Source organism: Hemicordylus capensis, chromosome 10 (assembly GCF_027244095.1).
Source record: "Hemicordylus capensis ecotype Gifberg chromosome 10, rHemCap1.1.pri, whole genome shotgun sequence".
NCBI lineage: Eukaryota > Metazoa > Chordata > Lepidosauria > Squamata > Cordylidae > Hemicordylus > Hemicordylus capensis.
This window is the reverse complement of record NC_069666.1, coordinates 18,332,331-18,355,133: the sequence shown is the minus strand read 5'-3', so window position 1 is coordinate 18,355,133 and position 22,803 is coordinate 18,332,331. Positions and strand designations below refer to the sequence as shown.

General features: G+C 48.2%; 1 long non-coding RNA gene across 1 annotated transcript; it reads right to left on the bottom strand.

Annotated features, from left to right (window-relative positions):
• Nucleotides 1-8,091: 8,091 nt before the first annotated feature.
• LOC128335112 (uncharacterized) lies at nucleotides 8,092-12,725 on the bottom strand. The gene is made up of 2 exons (XR_008311505.1): nucleotides 12,420-12,725; nucleotides 8,092-8,805 (listed from the first exon to the last, which is right to left on the bottom strand). It is a non-coding gene; the product is annotated as an uncharacterized LOC128335112 (long non-coding RNA).
• Between the last annotated feature and the right edge of the window lie 10,078 nt (nucleotides 12,726-22,803).

The window sequence follows — 22,803 nt, the reverse complement described above, 5'->3', positions numbered from 1 at the left end:
GTGGAGAACCTCAGAGGGTTCTGCAGGGAGAGCAGGATTGGCCCACTCCCCCACAGATGAGCGGAGAGCCCGCCCTGGACAGTTGGATTGGCTGGCCACACAACTACCTGCTCTGTCACGGAGCTGTGGCGATCAGGGGCTGCCCGGACCCCGGAAATCCCAGGATGCCCCGTGTGAGTGTGTGGGGCACTCTGGGGAGACCCCCGAGGCTGGGAGGCTTGTTGTAGTTTCCCAGTTGGGGGTCTACTCTCAGCTGCTCCCCCTACTGGTGTGGAGTCACACCACGGCATCTCATGAGTGGGAAAACAAGGTTAGCGGAGCACTCGCTCCACTACCACATTCAAAGGGATTGAAGCATCTACTAGTTGATGCTTAATTGTTTTAAGTGTTATTGCTTGATTTTAATGGGTTTTAATTGCTGCCATCTCTTTTTACATTGCCTTGAGATCTTATAGTTGGCAGTATATAAATGTACTAAAGAGATAAAAATAAGTCACCCCGACATTTGCAACCAACCTTTGCTGGATCAACAGCTCCTTCTTCAAACTCTTGCCCTCACCTGATGCCTTGCTTGATCCGGGTGTGGCCAAGAAGTGATGGAGAGGGATGTGCTGGGACAGGAGGATAAAGGGCGAGCGAGGCCATGGAGAGTTTTGGAAGTTAGGCCATGCTGGATCTGAAAGTGGATGCAAAACCAGTATGCACTGGTATTTGCAGCATGGCAGGAAATTGAATAAAGCAGTGAGGGCTCCCAGAGGGTTGATTCTGTAGGAAGGAGGAACAAAGGAACATAGTAAGCTGCCTTCTACTGAGTCAGACCATTGGTCCATATAGCTCAGTATTGTCCACACAGACTGGCAGCAGTTTCTCCAAGATCACGGACAGGAATCCCTCTCAGGCCTATCTTGGAGATGCTGCCAGAGAGGGAACTTGGAACCTTCTCCCAAAGCAGCCCCATCCCCTAAGGGGATTGTCTTACAGTGCTCACATGTAGCCTCCCAATGCAAATCAGGGCAGGTCCTGGTTAGCAAATGGGACGATTCATATTTGCTACCACAAGACCAGCTCTCCTGGTTTACTCTCATGAGTTAACTCTCCTGAGTTAACTGCAACACCCACACTTTTACAGAGAGATGTAATACAGAGCCGTGCCGTGGCTACTCACGAGCAGTTAGCCCGGGTTTGTGGAGCATTCGCTCCGCAAACCCAGGTTAAGAAGTGGGCTACAGGAGCGGGTTAGCCTCTCCAGAACCACCGGGCTCGGCTGCAAGCCCAGTGGTTCTAACGACCACAAAAATCGGGTTAGGATTTTCCTAATCTTCAACATGTGCTTGGCCTCACTGATAACAGTTTCTTGACTGCACATTCACAGAGAGCTTCTCACTGGCACACAAACTGTGTCTGTGCCTAGCTTGCTTCAAAGACCTGTAAAAATGTCTGTAGATCACCTCTTCGTCCATTTGAATTCTGAAGGCATTAAAGATGCCACGTTGGTGAGGTGACTCTGAGTGCACTAGATGGTGCCATAATCCAGCATTCCACTTGACAGCATCAGACCTGCTTATTTGAACTTGGGTTTGCCCCAATACATATCAAGTGAGAGTTGCAGGGCTTGGGGTTCACATTCATTTTTCACAGACTTTGGACAGGGAAACAACCTTGGGCGTTACGCCCTGCATGTGAAAATCTGCATGCACATAAATACACCGGAAAAATTGCCCCAAATCTCTCTATCCTTCCTCTAATCACTGGCTTCTACGAAGAGAGGGGAAATGATAAGTTCCATAAGTTGGTTAAAAAAGAGATTAATTATCGCTCCTCTTTCTTTTGTGAAACAGGAGGGAGGCTAGCAATCTGCCTGCCAGTCAAGGGATGCTGAAATGATTACCTTTCAACTGAGCCTTGGCAAGGTATCTATTATCTGTTGTTTACTTCTCCCGGAAACAATGGGTCCTTTTCTTGCAGGGATGCCGACTTGAACTTGGCCGGCACTGCAGTCAACAGTCTGCAAGGTATATGGCCCAGCATAATGATAGCATTTAACTCTGTGTGCTGTCACTCTAGAACTGAGTACTGATTTTCCAGCCCAAGTTCTCTCCAGTGTCTTGTCCCCAGGTGGATCCCCTTTCAAATACATGGGGGGGGGGGGGTAGGGGAAGCATGGAGTGTCCCAGTTAAATGATAAAGTCTATAAATAAAAAGAGCCCCTGGTGGCGCAGTGGTAAAACTGCTGCCCTGTAACCAGAAGGTTACGAGTTCGATCCTGACCAGGGGCTCAAGGTTGACTCTGCCTTCCATCCCTCCGAGGTCGGTAAAATGAGTACCCAGAATGTTGTGGGCAATATGCTAAATCATTGTAAACTGCTTAGAGAGCTTCCAGCTATAGAGCGGTATATAAATGTAAGTGCTATTGCTAAATAAAAACCTTGGGAACTTTCCACACTTTGCTGCTCCTGCTTTCATTGTCACGTATTGTATTGTATTGCATTATAATGTATTGTTGTTTCTCTGATCAAGGACATAGGGAGGGGAGAGGGGGCTGGTGCTCTCCCCTCTCCCTGGTGGCCCCTCAGAGTTAGGGAGATAAAGAAGAAAGCAGGGAGGGGTGGAGCTGGGGGGACCCTCAGGAGCTGGGGGGCCTGTGTTCTTTGAACCCATACGCTCAATTATATCTATGCCCCTGTCACTGATCCTTGTTGTACACTCTGCTGCCTAATGTGGGCACATCAGAGGATGCGGAATAGGCTGCTTCATTGGGTAGAGCTAGTGTGGTGTCGTGATTAGAGTTCTGGAGCAGGACTGTGGAGACCCAGATTAAAAAAACGGTTTGGGTGAGGTTGAATCTATCCACCATGTGTGGCTATCTTGTTCCTTTTATAATGACAGTTGACGTAGAGGCTATTCACACGATTGTAGAAAATCGGCTCGCCTCCGCTAGCTCAGTTTTCTACAACCGTGAGAAGCACCGGGCTCAGCTGCGAGCCCGGTGGTTCTTAAGCGGGTCACCCGACCCGCTTAAGTAGCCCGGCACTTAAACCAGGTTTGCGGAGTGAGCGCTTGGCAAACCTGGTTTAAGCAATCGTGAGTTGCTGTGGCACAGTTCTGCACCACAGCAACTCACAAGAATACCCCCGGAGGGGAGGCAAAAAGCCACCTCCCGGCTTGGGGCTCTCTCCAGTATGCCTGGTGCTCTCTCGCCGAGCATACTGGAGCTTCCAGGGGCCACGTGGCCCCCAAACTCCCCAGCCCCAGCCGGCTCCGTAATGGAGCCGGCAGTCATGTGGGTGCCTGCTGCAGCCGCCCAAAGCAGACTGGCTGGTCGTCTGCAGGGAGAGCGGGCTAAGCCCTCTCTCCCCGCTCACCCTTCCCAGGCAGGTCTCTGATTGTGAGACCCGCCTCATAGTCTTATTATTCCCTTGCTATTACATTACCCTGGCCAAACGGATGCATTTTACATCTCTTGTTTGCATGCAGAAGGTTCCAGATTCCCTCCCTGGCAGCATCTCCAAGATAGGTCAGAGAGAGATTCCTGCCTGCTACCTTGGAGAAGCCACTGCCAGTCTGTGCAGACAATACTGAGCTAGATGGACCAATGGTCTGACTCAGTATATGGCAGCTTCCTATGTTCCTAAAGTTGGGAATGGACTGCCATCCGGGGGGGGGGGGGACCTAGTAGATTAGTCATATTAATCTGTTACAGCAAACACAAAGAAGAGCCCTGTGGCATTTTAAAGACTACCAGATTTATTGTGGTGTAAGCTTTTGTGGACTAGAGCCCAGTTCATCACTTGAAGTGGGCTGTAGTCCATGAAAGTTTATGCCCCAATAAATCTGGTAATCTTTTAGATGCCACAAGACTCTCTTTTTATGGAGAAAAAACAAGTGCCTGGCATCTTAACAAAGTGATTGCATCCCAAAGTTGCACAAGGACAGGAAGATCACATAATTGTACTAAAAACTGGGATTTTGGCCATTGGGCTATATGGCTCTCTTGTGCAAACATTCCCATTAAGACAGAGGAGGCATGCTGCAGGTTAGGCAACTGTGGTGCAAATGTGTTGGCGATAGTTCAACACTACTCTGGAAGGCAAGGTCCAGACTCAATGCAAGTAGCAATATCCTCTCACATGCACTTGGTTGCTCAGGATGTCACAAGACCAGGAGAGATGGTCTTGTGGTAGAAAGCATGACTTGTCCCCTTAGCTAAGCAGGGTCTGCCCTGGTTGCATTTGAATGGGAGACTTGATGTGTGAGCACTGGAAGATATTCCCCTCAGGGGATGAAGCGGCTCTGGGAAGAGCAGAAGGTTCCACGTTCCCTTCCTGGCAGCTTCTCCAAGACAGGGCTGAGAGAGATTCCTGCCTGCAACCTTGGAGAAGCCGCTGCCAGTCTGTGAAGACAATACTGAGCTAGATGGACCAATGGGCTGACTCAGTATATGGCAGCCTCCTATGTTCCTATGTTTGTTCAGACCTTGCAGGCTGTAAATATTTACGAATATGAATATGACAAATATTTATATACCACTTTTCAACGGTTTCAATATAAACTGAGTACCCAGTTGCTTGTGGGTTGAGGGGGAGTTGGAACATGGGATGCCACTAATTCCCCACTCCCACCTGCAAAGCAGTGGGGTCAAAATTTTGGGTCCCGAAATGGAAAATGGAAAATTTCCATTTTGGGTATAATGGAATATAGGAAAATAGGAGGCTGCCATATACTGAGTGAGACCATTGGTCTATCTAGCTGAGTATTGTCTTCATAGACTGGCAGCGGCTTCTCCAAGGTTGCAGGCAGGAATCTCTCTCAGCCCTCTCTTGGAGATGCTGCCAGGGAGGGAACTTGGAAATTCCTGCTCTTCCCAGAGTGGCTCCATCCTCTGAGGGGAATATCTTGCAGTGCTCACACTTCTAGTCTCCCCTTCAAATGCACCCAGGGCTGACCCTGCTTAGCTAGGGGGACAAGTCTTGCTTGCTACCATGAGACAAGTATCGCTTCACGTCGGAGGGAAAGGGGTGGCCTAGAGCAGTGTGGGGTTGGTGGTAGTGCCCAAGGGGGGCAAGGAAGCTACCAGAATTTTTTCAAAGGATTTGGGCAGAGGGCTGATTTTTGGTGATTTGTTGAAGTTGATGGGTCTTTAAGGTTTTCCTCCATAAGGTGTGATGGAGGTTTCAGCAGCCCCATAACTGCACTTGGGGGGCACTGGGGTGGCCCAGAGTGAGTGGCGGTGTAGTGAACAGAGGGTGCCAGCCACCCCATGGGTGGCTAACCCCTGGGGTACAGGGTTCTGTTGTTTCTGAGGTGTTCTGAGTGTAGATTCTCTGGTAGCAAATCAGAGAGGATTCATGGTTTGTATTGAAAATCTCATTTGCTACCAGAGAATCTACACTTGGAGATTCAAGGTTTTGGCTGGTGCTCCCAGCACTAGACCCACTTAAATGCTCCCCCCCAAAAGGTTTGCAGAGTGTGCGGCAGACACACTTGGGGAGGTGGGAGGGAAGGGGGTACTGCAGTACTGCACAGTGCACTCACACAGTGCACTACCGGGGCTCTGGGGATGGGGGTGGGGCACCACACGATGACGCTCCCCTTCGCCCGACCCCCAGAGCTGCCGGGTGAGGTGTGGGCAGATGGCAGGAGATCCTCTGCTCGTCTGTGTTGCTGATCCACCCGCACAGGGAACCCCCTTGGATTGTCGGCTGGGGAGGTAAGGTAAACTCTTCGTTCCCGCAGTTAATCCTGGCAGCTCTCCTCACTGATCGTGAGGAGAGCTTCTGTGTGTGTGTCGCCGTTTGTGTGTGTGTGTGTGTGTGTGTGGTGGGGGGGGATGATGTTCAACTTTCTGGGAGGCGGGGGGCAGGGCTCCAAAGGCCTTTAGGTCCAGACTCCAAAATTACCTAGGTGCACCTCTGACAATGATAAATTATAGCAATAACACAAAATGTGATTGGAAGGGTGCAGTTGTTACAGGAAGTGCAAGTTGCCCCAATTATGATGTTGACCTACCTCTTGAAATCTTTCTGCCCAGTTACTAGATCTAAGAAAATCCCTCCTTCCCTCCAGGGCATGAACAGCAAAATTAATTCCAGTGGAGGGGGGCGGGGTAGAAGCACAGGCAGAGATGGGGTGGGAAAGCATCCACTGTGCTTGCTTCATTTAATGGCTTTCCCCTGAACAGCAACCTTTATAAAATGCAATTAAACTGGGTAATGAATTGAAACACGGATGGCAGGACCCCTTCCCTCCAGCCCAGCATCTCGCTACTTGACTTGCCGTATACAAGATTGCTAATGATTACAGATGAGGTTAACACAACAAAGAAGAAGTGGTCTTTATGGCTGAATTCACCACAGCCCAACAGAAAACTTGCAGAGTATTCCCCCTCCCCAGGAAATTTAAAAAAAATAATTCTATAATTCTTATTTTTGTATTGACATTTTGAAATGGGAGAAGTTTTATCTTTTTTTTTTAAATGGTTGACTACAAAAATCATGTAGCACCCATCCCTCCACTCTCCGCCCACCTAACCCCCTTAACGAACCTGGCTTTTAGCCGAGGTTAAGGGTGCTCTTGCAGGGAGGAGTCTCTCTCAGCCCTATCTTTTGGCAATGTACTGTATGCTTTGGTAGTTTGTTGGTTCAATAAAAAAAAAATCTTGTCGTATAATAATAATAATAATAATAATAATAATAATAATAATAATAATAATAATAGCAGAATAGAAGAAAAAGAAATAGAAAAAATCACAAAATACAAAGATCTACAAATTGAAATTGAAAGGCTGTGGCAGAAAAAGACCAAAATAATCCCAGTGGTAATTGATGCCCTGGGTGCAGTCCCAAAAGACCTTGAAGAGCACCTCAACACCATAGGGGCCACAGAAATCACCATCAGCCAATTACAAAAAGCAGCTTTACTGGGAACAGCCTATATTCTGTGACGATATCTATAATAACCAACAGTATTGATGATAAAATTCAGCCATCCCAGGTCCTTGGGAAGGACTCGATGTCTGGATAAAACAAACCAGTCAATAACACCTGTCTGACTGTGTAAACAAGAAATAATAATTTAAAAAATCTTGTCCTATCTTGGAGATGCCAGGCAGGGAACTTGGAACTGATGAAGGAAAATCCCACTATCCCCTTTCACCTAGTTGTGTCACCTACTTAAGTCCTAAATGTCACAAGTTTCTGTACCCTGCTGTTACAGGGCCCCTTTTCCTGGAAAAAATACTCTGCCCCGCCTGACTTGAGATAAGCACCTGTTGACCATATCTTGCCCTACCTGACTAGGGATAAGCACAGCTAAAGCTGATTAGTGCATTATTGCTGGTTTCTGCCTTGTAATTGGTTCACCTTGAAGCTATTCACATGATGGGAGGAAATCAGGCTAGCCTCCGTTCCTGAGAGGGTAACCCGCTCAAGTAACCCACCCCTTAAACCGGTTTTTGTGGAGCGAGCGCTCCGCAAACCTGTTTTTTTGGATTATGGGTCGCCGCCGTGCGGCTCTGTGCCGCAGCTACTCATGAGGAGACCCCCGACCGGGAGGCTTAAAAGCAGCCTCCTGGCTCGGGGGTCTCTCCAGTATGCCCTGCGCACTTACGCAGTGCGGAGAGCCTAAAGGGGTTTTGCAGAGAGAGTGGGCTCCCTGCACATGAGCAGGAAGCCCTCCCTTGGTGGCTGGATCAGCCACCCACATGATTCCGCCACAAAGCCAGTTGGGGGGCGGGGTTTGGGGCCTCCTGGCCCTCAGAAATCCCAGAATACCTTGCACCAGTGCATGGGGCAATCTAAGGAGCCCCCCTAAGGAGCACATGAGAATAGCCTCATTGCAGCCAGCCTCCCGGGCTCGGGGGTCTCTCCAGGATGCTCAAATAGGGCGACTGTTGCTGTATTGTGTAGATACTGGTGTACAGAAAGGAAGGTCTGAGAATTCAGGCAAGGGACATTTGTAATATCACTGGATTGGGGGCTATATAAATTATTTATTTAGTATATTTGTACACCACCCCAAACTCACATCTCTGGAAGGTTTAGAGCAAACATAATTACGTAATTGTGATTGTTGCTAGTCGATAAAATAAGATGCTCAGAAACAAATGTTATTTTATTGTTTGACAGTTGGGTTGCGTGACAATCATTGAAGAGAGGAATGGCATTTGGTTGGAAGACCATTTGGAGAAACAGCAACGTATAAACATCCAACGTTCTTCTGTAGTGGCATGTCTGGTGAACGTTGGGCCATTCCCTGTGATAATAATGTGACGTTGGATCATTCCCTGTGAGCATAACACAAGCTTGTTATACTTTGCTGGAAGTTTCAGGAAAACTCTCTCTGGCCTCTGGGAGTGATCCATCCTTGCTGTCTTGAACTGGTTAAGATGCTGGCACTTAGATGGGACAGGTGAGAGACAAGAAGCAGCTGCCTATGGTAGGTCGGTTTCATGAGTGGAGATGGTCTCCCTCGAAGATGTTTCTGTTTCTAGAACTCCATTTCACAGAAAGTGAATGGAGAGCAGGAAAAAAGAGAGAATATCTAATACATAGGGATGAGCAAGCCACCCCACTCCACTCCCATTGGATTGGCTCAGAAAGAAGCCAAGCTATTTCTCAACAAGTTGGGAAACATGAATCCAGGAAAAGAAAGGGGGGAAGGGAAGAAGGAGGAAAATGACGCAGCATGAAAAACCAAGAGGAAAAGGGGTAAAAATCCACAGAGATGCTGAATGAATGTCAATCAGTTCTTTATTCAGTCATTGCCTGACGCGTTTCGAGCTTTAAGAGTACTCTTCCTCAGGGGCAGCTGTAAAAACAATTTATAAAATATTATACCAACAAAATAATAATGTTTAGACAGATGGGAATAATCATAAATGTGATGATCCCCAGAACCCAGTTCTAATAATGATAAATTAGACGTTTCTGAGTATGAGTGTATAAAAAACCTCCATATATTAGAACTAAATTATAGGTGATCTTACCACAATACTGTGTATCATTTCCTGGTTTTTTAAAACAATTATATAGAATATTGAATAATCAATTCTCAGGTCCACAAAACTCAGTCGAGTTGTTATAATAGTAAAAATAGTTAACCTCTAAAATGAATCCCACCTATAAAAAACCATTTCTCATGTGTGTGTATAAAATATATATTTTTTGTATAATATTTTATAAATTGTTTTTATGGCTGCCTCTGAGGGCTTTTTATGGCTGCCTACTTTTAAGCTTGAAATGCATCAGGCGATGATTGAATAAAGAACTTACTAATGTCTGTTCAGCATCTCTGGGAATTTTTATCCCCTTTCCCCCTTGAAATAGGAATCCCCCATTACGCGGTTCCCTTTAAAACTAATTTACTGATTGGACTGGCACCTCCAGTGGCAGTAGCAGCAACTGCAACTGCAGCAGTAGCAATGGACTTCTGGCCATGGTGAGAAGGAAGGAAGGAGAGTTGGCACTGAATGTGCTGGGTAGATTCCAGGGGCCCTTGGGAAATGTAGTTTTCCCAGGGGCAAAAAATGCAAAAAGAACACAATTAAAAATGTAATTCTTTCATTTGAAGAATGAGGCTGTTCTCACACGTACCTTAACCCAGCCTAGGGAAGCGAAACCTGGGTTAGGTTGCATGTGAGAACCGTCGGGATTGGGCCTAATCTTGGTGGGGCAGCACTGCCTAAAGTAAAGGTAAAGTGTACCGTTGAGTCAATGTCGACTCCTGGTGACCACAGAGCCAGGATTTCCCATTGAGGGGTTTCCCATTGCCATCTCCCATGCAGTATGAGATGATGAGGCGGGTCTCACGATCCATGAGACCCGCTTTTTTAGAAACTGCGGGGAAAGTGGGCTAAGCCCGCTTTCCCTGCAGACGAACGGGCAGGGAGCCCTGGGTGGCTGCAAGCGCGCAGGGCATACTGAGGAGACCCCCAGAGCCAGGAGGCGGCTTTTCGCCTCCCGGCTGGGGGTCTACTCATGAGTAGGCATGGCGCAAAGGCGTGCCGTGGCTACTCATGATTGTAAAAAGCAGGTTTGTGGAGCGCTCGCTCCGCAAACCTGCTTTTTACCAGGGGTTCCAGAGCAGGTTACCTGCTCTAGAACCACCAGGCTTGCAGCCAAGCCTGGTGGTTCTGATGATTAACAAAAATTGGGCTAGGCTCTCCTAGCCCGATTTTTGTTAATAGTGAGAATAGCCCCAATGCCTTTCAGCATCTTCCTATATTGCTGCTGCCCGATATAGGTGTTTCTCATAGTCTGGGAAACATATCAGTGAGGATTCGAACCAGCAACCTCTGGCTCGCTAGTCAAGTCATTTCCCCATTGTGCCATTAGGTGGCCGAAGAGTACTGTCTAGCCCAACTTTTAAATCCAGTTTTTAGCCTGGGTTAAGGGCTCACACGAACCTTTAACCCTGGCTAAGGGATCGTGTGTTCACTGAGGCTGCGTTCAGCCCCAGTGGACGCAGAGACAGGCGCATGTTATGTGGTGCATTGTGGGATCTCCAGAGGCTGGGGTACAATCCGGCACGGCGCAGATCATCTGGGAGTTCAGTCCATGCTCCCAGCAGTATTTCCTTGCCCATCGCTCATGTGAATGGCCCCAATGCACCTCTTTATCCATTTGGTTGAATCCTATTAGATCCTTATTGTGGTTCATTGCACGTTTCTTCCGCGGATACAGATAGTGTAGTAGTAGTAGTGTAGGCAATCAAGGCATTTCTCAGTTCATCAGATCATGTTTGGATCAAGCAGATTGATGCTGACACTGAGGCTATTCTCACGACTGCAGAAAGGTGGGCTAAAGGAGCCCAGCCCGCTTCCCTGCAATCGTGGGAACTGCCAGGAGTTGTGTGGCTCCCATTGGTTAGCCTGCTTATGTTCTCCCCCCCCCCCCCCCGTTTAACGAGGGGGACTGATCGTTAGCAGATCGAGCACTCCGCTAACCCATTTGACTGATTGTGTGCCTTGGCAACACACGTATAAGCAGCCTCCCAGCCTCGGGGGTCTCCCCAGCCGCCCACAACTCAAGACACACAACTCCCAAACCCAGGTAGAATACAGTTTTTGATTGTGTGAATAACCTTGGGAGGCTATTCAAACAGGCGTGCAAAACCAGGCTAAGGGAGCCCAGCCCAATTTTGCACAGGCCCAATCCTGGCGGCTACACGGCGGCAAACCCGCCAAAGTAGCCTCCCTCGAAAAAGAGGTTAAAGGAGCCAGTGCTCCCTTAACCTCATTTTTTTTAGCAGCACACTTGGGGGTGGGTGGGTGTCCCAATAATGACACTCGCGCGGTGCATTATTGGAGCTTCAGGGTGATGTGCGGCAGCATGTCCCAGCACCCCACCCCCGGAGCTGCTGGGAGCGCAGCCAGTCATCTGGGTCTGAAAAGTTCAATGTATGATTCTGGATTACTCATTTTGGAGGACTCTGGACATCTGATGATGACCCACAAGGCTTCTGGAATAATGTTCTCTGGACCGACACCCTTCACACAAGGGTGTTTATTGCTGACTCTTTCTGCTGGGTGAATAGTCAAAATATATCCTCTTTGCCTGAGTTATTTATTCTCTCTTATCAGGGTTTAGCTTAGGATAAGCCCTGCTGGATCAGGCCCAAGGCCTATCTAGTCCAGCATCTTGTTTCACACAGTGGCCCACCAGATGCCACTAGGAAGCCCACAGGCAAGAGATAAGGGCATGCCTTCTCTTTTGCTATTGCTCTCCTGCAACTGGTTTTCAGAGGCATCATGCCTCTGAGGCTGGAGGTGGCCCATAGACACCAGACTAGTAGCCATTGATAGACTTGTCCTCCATGAATTTGTCTAAGCCAATTTTAAAGCCATCCAGGCAGGTGGCTGTCACCACACCTTGTGGCAGAGAATCCCATAGATTAACTATGCTCCGTGTGAAAAAGTTATCCCTTTTGTTAGTCCTAAATTTACCCCTACTAACTGGGCAAAGAGGCACCTTTTAATGTGGTGATTCTCTTTATTTAGCAGGGGGAGAGTAACTGGCCCTATCCACCCCCAGCACAGTACTTCCAGTGACTGTTGCTGGTGTCTATCTTGTGTTTCTTTTTAGATTGTGAGCCCTTTGGGGACAGGGAGCCAATTTTGTTGATCTTATTTATTTGTTATTTCTCTGTGTGAACCACCCTGAGCCATTTTTTGGAAGGGCGGTATAGAAATCGAATGAAATAATAATAATAAATAAATAAATTTCCCATCCTCCAGTTTCATGGCATGACCCATGGTTCTAGTGTTGAGAGAGAGAGATTTCTCTCTGTCCACTCTCTCTACTCTATGCTTAGTATTATACACCTCTATCATGTCTCCCTGTAGTCATCAATTTTCTAAACTAAAAAGCCCTCGGTGTTGTAGCCTTACCATTCACAGCACCACCAGTCTGCCCATAACTCACCTGTGGGAGCTCCCAGCTTCCCCGCCACTTGGTTTGGTGTGTCCACCTCTGGATTCCCAACGCGAATCCAGAATCCAGGCCCTCTGATGCACTTTCCGACCAAACATGGGGAATGGCAGCAGTTGTCGAAATTGCCACATCAGGCCCCACCACAGGTAGCGACGCCTCACCAGCTTCCCCCAACAGGTAGTCCAAGCCATCTCTGCCGCTCGCTTGGCCTGCTCCCTCTGAACTCCCTCTCTTCGTGGTCTCTGTACTGAGCACGTGGCAATGAGGCACGAAGGCCTCTGCTGGGAATCCGTGGCAGTTGGGAAACGCACCCACTTTAGAATGCAGAATGCAGAATGCCAGTTGGAACATGCATGCCCCTATTTATTTAGGCGAATGGCTCCTGGCTCGAAGGATGCCAACAGTCCCGATTTATATGGGAAATGTCATTTTGGAAGCAAAAATCTCTTGACCCGTACGGGACACTCTTTCTCCCATATTCTTGGGGCTCTCCTTCAATGCATTTGCATCGAGCCCTTTGAAGTTTGGGTGAAGCCCATCTTATCATGTGAAAGTGAGGAGAGCTGGTCTTGTGGCAGCAGGCATGACTTGTCCCCTTAGCTAAGCAGGGTCCACCCTGGTTACATATGAAAGGGAGACTTGAAGTGTGAGCACTGGAAGAGATTCCCCTTAGGGGACTGAGCCGCTCTGGGAAGTGCAGAAGGTTCCAAGTTCCTTTCCTGGCATCTCCAAGATAGGGCTGAGAGAGATTCCTGCCTGCAACCTTGGAGAAGCTTCTGCCAGTCTGTGAAGACAATACTGAGCTAGATGGACCAATGGCCTGACTCAGTATATGGCAGCTTCCTATGTTCCTAAACAACAGAGTTCACAAAAGAAGCCCCAATCGCTCTGCAGACTTGCAGATGCAATTGACTGGATCAATTTACATCTTGCTTATCATTTACATGTCACATTTAAAAAGACCCACACAATCAGACTTGCCACTGACTAACTGACCAGCTATTTATTTGTTTATTTATTTATTTATCATATTTTTACACTGCCCAAAACTTACGTCTCTGGGCAGTTTACAACATGATTAAAAAGTAAAACATTAAAAACAAAAGCAAAACAAAACAAAAATTTAAAAGCAAGAAATGTAAAACACAATTCAATACAGGAGTAATATGGTCTCTCCTAGATGACCCAGAGACGAGCCTGGCTGCTGCATTCTGGACCAACTGTAGTTTCCGGACTACGTACAAGGGCAGCCCCACATAAAGCGCATTGCAGTAATCCAGTCTGGAGGTTACCAGCAGATGTACCACTGTTTTGAGGTCATCTAACTCAAGAAACGGACGCAGCTGGCATATCAGCTGAAGCTGATAGAAGGCACCTCTGGCCACTGTCTCAACCTGGGACACCAAGGAGAGACTTGGCTCCAGAAGCACCCCCAGACTGCGTACCTGTTCCTTCTGGGAAAGTGTGACCCCATCCAGAACAGGCAGATCAAACTCGTCTCTCGAGTTCCAACCCCGCACAATGAGTACCTCCATCTTATCTGGATTCAATCTCAGTTTGTTATCCCTCATCCAACCCATTACCGACTCCAGGCAGGCATTTAGGGAGGTTATGCCCTCTCCCGATGATGCTGACATGGAGAAATAGATTTGGGTGTCATCAGCATACTGATAGCACCCTGCACCAAATCTCCTAATGATCTCTCCCAACGGTTTCATGTAGATGTTGTTTAAACATCAGAGACTATATGGAGCCCTGAGGGACACCATACAAAAGTTCAGATTTTGAAGAACAGCAGTCTCCAAGGGACACCATCTGGAACCTGCCCAAAAGGTAGGAACAGAACCACTGCAATGCAGTGCCTCCCACCCCCAACCCCCTCAGATGCTCCAGAAGGATACTATGGTCGATAGTATTGAAAGCTGCCGAGAGGTCCAAAAGGACCAACAGAGTCACACTTCCTCTGTCAATTGCCAGTTGGAGATCATCCATCAGGCCGACCAAGGCAGTCTCCACCCAATAGCCAGCCCAGAAGCCAGTTTGAAATGGGTCTAGATAATCCATTTCCTCCAAGACTGTCTGGAGCTGGGAGGCCACCACCCTCTCAATTACCTTGCCCAGCCACGGAAGGTTGGAGACAGGCCTGTAGTTACTCAGCTCCGAGGGATTCAAGGTAGGCTTCTTCAGAGGTGGTCTAGTAATTGCCTCCTTAAGACTAGGAGGCACCTTACCTTTCCTCAGCTACTTTGGGAAACCTTTCAGTGAGGCTTCCAGTGACAGCCATGGCAAGATGGAGGGGGTGTGTGGCATGTGGGTGCAGAAACCTGGGGGATTCTCTTAATTTTTCACCTGACACTCCCTCCATGTCTAAGTGGGATGGTCTGTGTCAACAAGAAGCTTTGTGAAATCATGGGGCTTGTGTTGTTTTGCTGTTGTTGTTACAAATGCATTGCTACTTGGGCTTCTGATTACCCCTGGGATGACCCCATCCCCAGATAATCCCAACCCCAGGATCCTGCCCACAAGACCCCCCCCCCTCCCAAATCCTGCCCCCAAGACCACCCAGACTTGTGTCCCTTATTCAGGCAATGGAATGTTGGCAACCCTGTTCGGCTCTAAGGATGCCAAACTTACCCCTCCTCAGCCTTATTCTCTTAAGCTGAATTTCCACATTTTCACTTAAGATTAATTCATCCAGAAGAATGAGCACTAATGTGGTTATTGCATTCACCTTTGCTAGCAACCTATAGGGCTTGTTCACACCACCCAGATCCAGTAGTCATTTTGGGACACATAAGGACATAGGAAACTGCCTTCTACCAAGTCAGACCATTGGTCCATCTAGCTCAGTATTGTCTACCCAGACTGGCAGCAGCTTCTCCAAGGTTGCAGGCAGGAATCTCTCTCAGCCCTCCCTTGGAGATGCTGCCAGGGAGGGAACTTGGAACCTAGATGCTCTTCTCAGAGTGGCTCCATCCCCGGAGGGGAATCTCTTACAGTGCTCACACTTCTAGAGGCAATTCACACGATGGGAGAAAATCGGGCTAGTGGAGGCTAGCCCGATTTTCTCCCATCGTGTGAACCACCAGGCTCGGCTGCAAGCCCGGTGGTTTGCAAGCGGGCCACCCGCTTCTGTAGCCCAGTGCTTAAACCGGGTTTGCGGAGTGAGAGCTCCGCAAATCCGGTTTAAGCAATCGTGAGTAGCAGCGGTGCGACCCCGCGCCACAGCTACTTACGAGTAGACCCCCGGCGGGAGGCTGAAAAGCAGCCTCCTGGCTCGTGGGGTCTCTCCAGTATGCCCTGCGCACTTGCGCAGGGCATACTGGAGCTTCCGAGGGTCACGCAGCCCCCGATCCTCCCAGCACCTGCCGGCTCCGTCACGGATCTGGCAGTCATGTGGGTGGCCAATCCAGCCACCCAGGGCTCCCGCCCTGCTTGTCTGCGGGGAGAGTGGACTTAGCCCGCTCTCCCCGCTTACCTTCACAAAGCGGGTCTCACTGATCGTGAGACCCAGCTCCTAGTCTCCCATTCATTTGCAACCAGGGTGGACCCTGCTTAGCTAAGGGGACAAGTCATGCTTGCTACCACAAGACCAGCTCTCCTCGTTTCAAAGAATTAAAGCAGGTACATATTTTGTCTGGGTGATCCTTTATAATCACTTGATGGATGGGGAAAAAAAATTTTTTTTAAAGCATTGAAATGCATAACACCTGCATTTCCTTAAGGGAAGAAGGAGCAGATTCCTGGAGCAATTTTTCCAGATGCATTCCACCAAGTCACATGGTGATCAAACAGTTCTTCCATTTCACTGACAAATTCTGATAAATTAAAATAATTGCTGGTGTTTGGGATTCCTTTCCATCAGAAGCAATTCCCTTACTTAGCCATTTTATTGCTGAAATGAGTTGAGGTAATTTAAAAACAGCCAGCCATGGCCAGTCAAGTGAGTAATTGGGATAACATGTTATCAAATTACTGGACAATTTGGTAGAATCAAATTGATAATAATGATAATGATAAAATAATTAGTAACAACTAGCTTAACCTACACTGAGCATCTGCATGCTAGTACTTGATTGCTCCCCTCACCCCCTGCCATAGCCCCCTTGCCTCAGAGATCTCCCCACCCTCACCTGTGCTGCACTCCTGCCCCTCCTCCTCCTCTACCCCATTGCTTCCACCCTCTTCACCTCTCTTGGTCAGTCCTCCATCCCTTTACTCCACCCCTTCACCTCTCTTGGTCACTCCTCCATCCCTTTACTTCACCCTCTTCACCTCTCTTGGTCACTCTTCCATCCCTTTACTCCACCCCCTTCACCTCTCTTGGTCACTCCTCCATCCCTTTACTTCACCCTCTTCACCTCTCTTGGTCACTCCTCCATCCCTTTACTCCACCCCCTTCACCTCTCTTGGTCACTCCTCCATCCCTTTACTTCACCCTCTTCACCTCTCTTGGTCACTCTCCATCCCTTTACTCCATCCCCTTCACCTCTCTTGGTCACTCCTCCATCCCTTTACTCCACCCCTTCACCTTTCTTGGTCATTCCTCCATCCCTTTACTCCATCCCCTTCACCTCTCTTGGTCACTCCTCCATCCCTTTACTCCACCCCCTTCACCTCTCTTGGTCGCGGCTGCAGCATTGCTGGCGCCTATTGGCCCAGCCTGAGCTTCCTATCCCCAGAGACCTGCCCACCTGAACCCTGCTCCTGCTCCTCCCCACAGGAGCAGCAGCAGCCTGTCCTCACTGCCACCACCGCCATGGCCGCTCGTTCCCTTCAGGCCACTGGCAGGCCTGGGCCTGCTTGCCTGCTTTGCCTGTCCTTTGCCTGCTTGCCTCCCTCCTTTGCCTGCTTGCCTCCCTCCGCCAATGGCCTTGGTAGCCCAAACAGCAGCAGTGGTTGACTGGGCCCTTCCTTGCTACCAGAGCTGCCATGGCCGCTCATTCCCCTTAGGCTGCTGACAGTCTTGGGCCTGTCCATCACCCTTCCTTCTGTCTCTCTTCCCCTCCTTTATTTTTATTTCTCTCTCTCTTCCCCACTCTTTCTTCCCCTCCCTTCATGTTTTCTCTGTTTCACTGCCTGGACCTCTGGTTCTACAGTGTCAGCGTTATGTCTGAACACGGCACCGCAGTCTTGCTGCCTGGTAACCGGAATTGAGGGAGGAAGCTTCTCCTTCACTTCAGCTGCTATTGGATGCCAGGGCTGTCCTTCAATCAAGAAGGAAGCCCAGACAGCCAGTTCCCCTTCCTCTCTTCAGTCTCACTGACTGCAGAGAGGGAGCTCTCAGTGTCATATAGATTTGGGTGGGAGAGCGGGGAGAGGGAGAGCAGAATCACAGATCCATTGGACCCACAGTTCTGCATTATGTGTGAATGCAGCCATCAAGTGTAAGATTGCCAGTGTCTGATTCCCATGCTGCCAAACTACGATTCAGCCTTGCATGCGATCACTTTCTGGGTCGCCTCCTGGTCTTTACCACCCCCCCATGATCAGTTTTTGAGAGCACCCAGGGCTCTGCGATCTTAATGTCATATCCCTACAGCTTTCTTTTGACCATGAGAACCAGCTCAATGTGTTTCTCACTCTGCCTCGCCATCTTTTGGGTGGATTTCACATCTTATCTGCTCTGTGGCTCTGATTTCCCTTCCTCGGCTTGAAACAAACCTCTTTTGTAACCATCCATAGGCATTTAGGAACATAGGAAGCTGCCATTTACTGAGTCAGACCATAGGTCCATCTAGCTCAGTATTGTCTGCACAGACTGGCAGCGGCTTCTCCAAGGTTGCAGGCAGGAATCTCTCTCTGACCGGGTTCTCAAAAATAAAATAAAATAAAATAAAGATTAAAAGGAAATCAAAATGTATTTTATTCACTACTTTCTGATCCATTTAATGCCCAAGCTGTGTTCCTGAAGAACAATTTCATGGAGTATTACTCAGAGGAAGGGCATCTTTGTTTTCAATGTCAGCAGTTCTGCTGTTTTGTCTGCACCTCCTTCCCTCCCCCAATGTATTTGTGTTTCCCTTTGAAGTCCCAAATAAACCCACACAAGAAAAATAATTTATCCTTGGAACAATATTGAAGTATTGAGCATAAGCCTTTTCTTGAGCATTTACTAATTGGGAATGTAAATCAGTTAATGCAATTCAGGTTTCTCATGGGGAAAGCAATCTGGAATCAAATGATAGCATGGCTACTGTTCTCACAATAGGGTTGCCAACTGACCAAGAAACCCTAGTCTGGCCTGCTCCTGTGCTTTTAACAGCAGAATTTGATGTGCTGAAATCAGACAGTTACCCACAGCATGGGCATAAGCATGACCACCTGCTAATGTTTGCATGGGAAGCGGCTGTTAAAAGTCAGTGCTACAACAGTCAGTTTAAAATATTGGCAACCCTCTTCTAAAATGTGATGCTCAGAGATTGCTAGGCAAGCAGACACAAAGGGTAAAGGCTGGAAAGGAATTAAAGCAAGAGACAGGAAAAGAGGCAAATGTTTTAGCTGCGTGTGAACATTTAGGGAAACAGGCATAGCTGTGACTTTCCATTTCCTGCATATTCTGCTCTCACTTTCCTTCACTGGTCAATGAACATACAAACTTGGGCCGGGTTCAGACCTACAGGGGATTGGATCTGGGGTTCTGTCCCCCTCCCCCTGTACTCTGATCTGCGTTTGGACCTACTGAAATTGCTCTAATCTGCTGTCAGCAAGACTGCAGAGAGGCAGCGGAGCTGGCTGTGTGGGTTTCTTTCTTTCCTGAAGGGCAGCCTGTGGAGCCAATAGCAGCCAGAGCAAAGGAGAAGCTTCCTCCCTCAACTCTGGTTTGAGGGAAAGACTCCATCTGGGCATAATGGAGGCACCACTGCTGAAATGCAGTGACCAGCGGATTATCTGCTCAAGCGTTTAGGAGAGGAGAGCTGGTCTTGTGGTAGCAAGCAGGAATTGTCCCCTTAGCTAAGCAGGGTTTGCCCTGGTGGCATATGAATGGGAGACTTGATGTGTGAGCACTGCAAGACATTCCCCTCAGGGGATGGAGCCGCTCTGGGAAGAGCAGAAGGTTCCAAGTTCCCTCCCTGGCATCTCCAAGATAGGGCCGAGAGAGACTCCTGCCTGTAACCTTGGAGAGACTGCTGCCAGTCTGTGTAGACAATACTAAGCTAGATGGACCAATGGTCTGACTCAGTATATGGCAGTTTCCTATGTTTTTATGTTCCTAAGGATCTATCCCACCTGATCAATGCCACACTCACAAGCAAAGGCAACCATGCTGTTGTGGGTGGGTGTACATGGAGCCTCTGCCAGGCATGCATGATCCACTTTGCTGTCTCTGTTGCAAAGGTAATCAGGAAATATGAGTTTTCATGATTCCCCACGAGAAAATCATTATTGCAAGATGCAGCCTCGCTATTGCTCATCTGCAATTTCCAGCCCTGGCAGCCAGCAAATGCTTTCAGCTGGGCAATGCATCTTAAGCCTCATTTCTGTGTCGCCCTAAATGGAACTCATTTTACTACATTTAGCTCTGCATCAGAATAGAAAGATGTGCCGTGTCGGTGGAAACATCACTGGAATCCTTTCAGTACCATATCCTGACGTTTTTGAGAGATCCCCTCCTTCCCCATTTGATATCTGGGTATAAAGCCAGTACAATTTGCAAATCAGCAGTGCTTTGCATTTCTCTAATTTTCCTTCTTTAGCCATTTTGGCATCAAGAATGATTAGCTGGACCTCACTGGGCATTTTGCCTATGCATGACTGCCCTCTATTGGAAGAAAATGATTCTTGTCTGGACCCTTGTCTTTGATACGCCAATAGTGCTGAGAGAAATGAGGACAGGATGAATTCTCTGAGAATGACCATAGCTGTTTTCAGCAATCTGAAGGTGCTTCCTGCTCATGGTAGACTCCCACCCCCATCCCACTTTTGCTTTTGTGGAAGCTGGACTTTGAAGAAGCAAGATAGAAAAGGTATTGACGCATTTGAACTTTGGACCTGGAGAAGACTTTTGAGGTTACCATGGACAGCCAGGAAAACAAACCAATGGAACAGAGAACAAATCAATCCAGAATTTTCACTTGAGGCACAAGTGACCAGGCTCAAACTATCCTACTTTGGACACATTATGCGAACACCCAGCTCCCTTGAGAAGTCCATAATGCTGGGGAACGTTGAAGGAAAGAGGAGAGGACGACCAACATCAAGGTGGATGGATTTGATTATGACAGCAATGAATGTACCACCGAGAGACCTTCAAGGCCAAGTTGAAGACAGATCATCCTGGAGAGAATCTATCTATGTGGTCGCTAAGAGTCGACACCAACTTGACGGCACTTAATCAATCAATCAGTCAATCAATCAATCAATCAATCAATCAAGGAGATGTCGCAGGCTTTCCCCCACAAAAAACCCTGCAACACCTGCTTGAACAAAGGCAAGAGTGGGACAAAGTAATGTATGTAGAGGAGAGCTGGTCTTGAGGTAGGAAGCATGACTTGTCCCCTTTTTAAAGCAGGGTCGGCCCTGTTTGCATATGAATGCGAGACTGCATGTGTGAGCACTGTAAGATATGGAGCCACTCTGGGAAGAGCACTTGCCTGCTTGCATGTCCCAAGTTCCTTCCCTGGCATCTCCAAGATAGGGCTGAGAGAGAGTCCTGCTTGCAACCTTGGAGAAGACGCTGCCAGTCTGTGAAGACAAAACTAAGCTAGATGAACCAATGGTCTGGCTCGGTATATGGCAGTTTGCTATGTTCCCATGGTCCTAGGTGTGCCCATCGTGGGAAGTACGGCATCTCTCTAAACTCTTGACTGCCTCAAGCTTTTGGCAGTGCCTTTTAAAAATGTGCAACCAGTCACAGAACATGCAATTTTTTTAAAAGTGCAGTTCCAAAAGAACATCTGTGCAGTTCAAAAATTCAAGTCATGCAAAAGTTGTATTATGTTAGATGACGTTTGAAGGAACTGATAATAATGTGCAAAGTAAAGTGAGTCATCCAGAATCCAGACCCTGATCAAGCATCTCCATTTCTCTTCCCCCGACAAAGCTGCTTCCTTCCTGCAGACTGCACTGCGACTTCCCACAGTCTTCACCAGTAAATATAACCCTCTTATACAATAAAGGAAAGGAAAGGTTGTGACATTGAGTCGGTGTCGACTCCTGGCGACCACAGAGCCATGTGGTTTTCTTGGTAGAATACAGGAGGGGTTGACCATGGCCATCTCCCGTGCAGTATGAGATGATGCCTTTCAGCATCTTCCTAGATCGCAACTGCCCAATATAGGTGTCTGGGAAACATACCAGCTGGGATTTGAACCAGCAACCTTAGGCTTGCTAATCAAGTCATTTCCTGCTTATACAATACTGCTGCCAAATTCCCTGTTCTGAGGATTTTCTCCCACTGTATGTAGGCTTCTCAGTGTTATGGAATGTGATTCTAGGGATCAAAGTCATAGGGACATAGGAAGCTGCCTTATACTGAGTCAGAACATAAGTCCATTTAGCTCAGTATTTTCTACTCAGACTGGCAGCGGCTTCTCCAAGGTTGCAGGCAGGAGTCTCTCCCAGCCTTATCAGGAGATGCCAGGGAACTTGGAACCTTCTGCATGCAAGCAGGCAGGTGCTCTTCCCAGAGCAGCCCCATCTCCTAAGGCTCACCCAGGTAGTCTCTCATTCAAATGCAACAGATGGACCCTGCTTAGCAAAGGGGACCATTCATGCTTGCTACCACCAGACCAGCTCTCTTCCCATAAAAATAAGTACTCAAGGTAGTTAGGAACATAAGAAGCTGCCTTATACCAAGTCAGACCATTTGTCCATCTAGCTCATTATGGTCTACAGTGTCTTCTCCAAGGTTGCAGGTAGGAGACTTTCCCACCCCTGCCCGGAGGTGTCAAGAATCGAACCTGGAACCTTCTACAAGCAAAGCAGATGTGTGTGCTGTAGCAGTGCATATGACACAAATCACTCTCAGACACCTTAGAAAAAAGCCCTGTTCTCTGTATATTACAGCCGTCCCTCATCAACCGAGAGGTGCCGTTCCTGGAAAACCCTGCGGTTGGCAAATTCATGGTTGACAAGGCATGAAAACCAATGGGAAACAGGGGGTTAGGGGAATCACAGTCACAAATAGACCAGAAAAAAAAACCAGTTTAAAACTAGAAAACACTGCCCCTGATCCCCCCAAATCACCCGACCCCCAGAAATGACCCGCTGATTCCTGGAAATTGCCCCCAAATCACCCCAAACACCTAAAAATCACTCCTGACCCCCCAGAAATGACCCCATGGCCTCCAGAAATGACCTCCTGACCCCCCAAATTCCACCCAAACTTCCAAAAAATCTCACCAAACCGCAGATACATTGCGGTTGGCGAGAC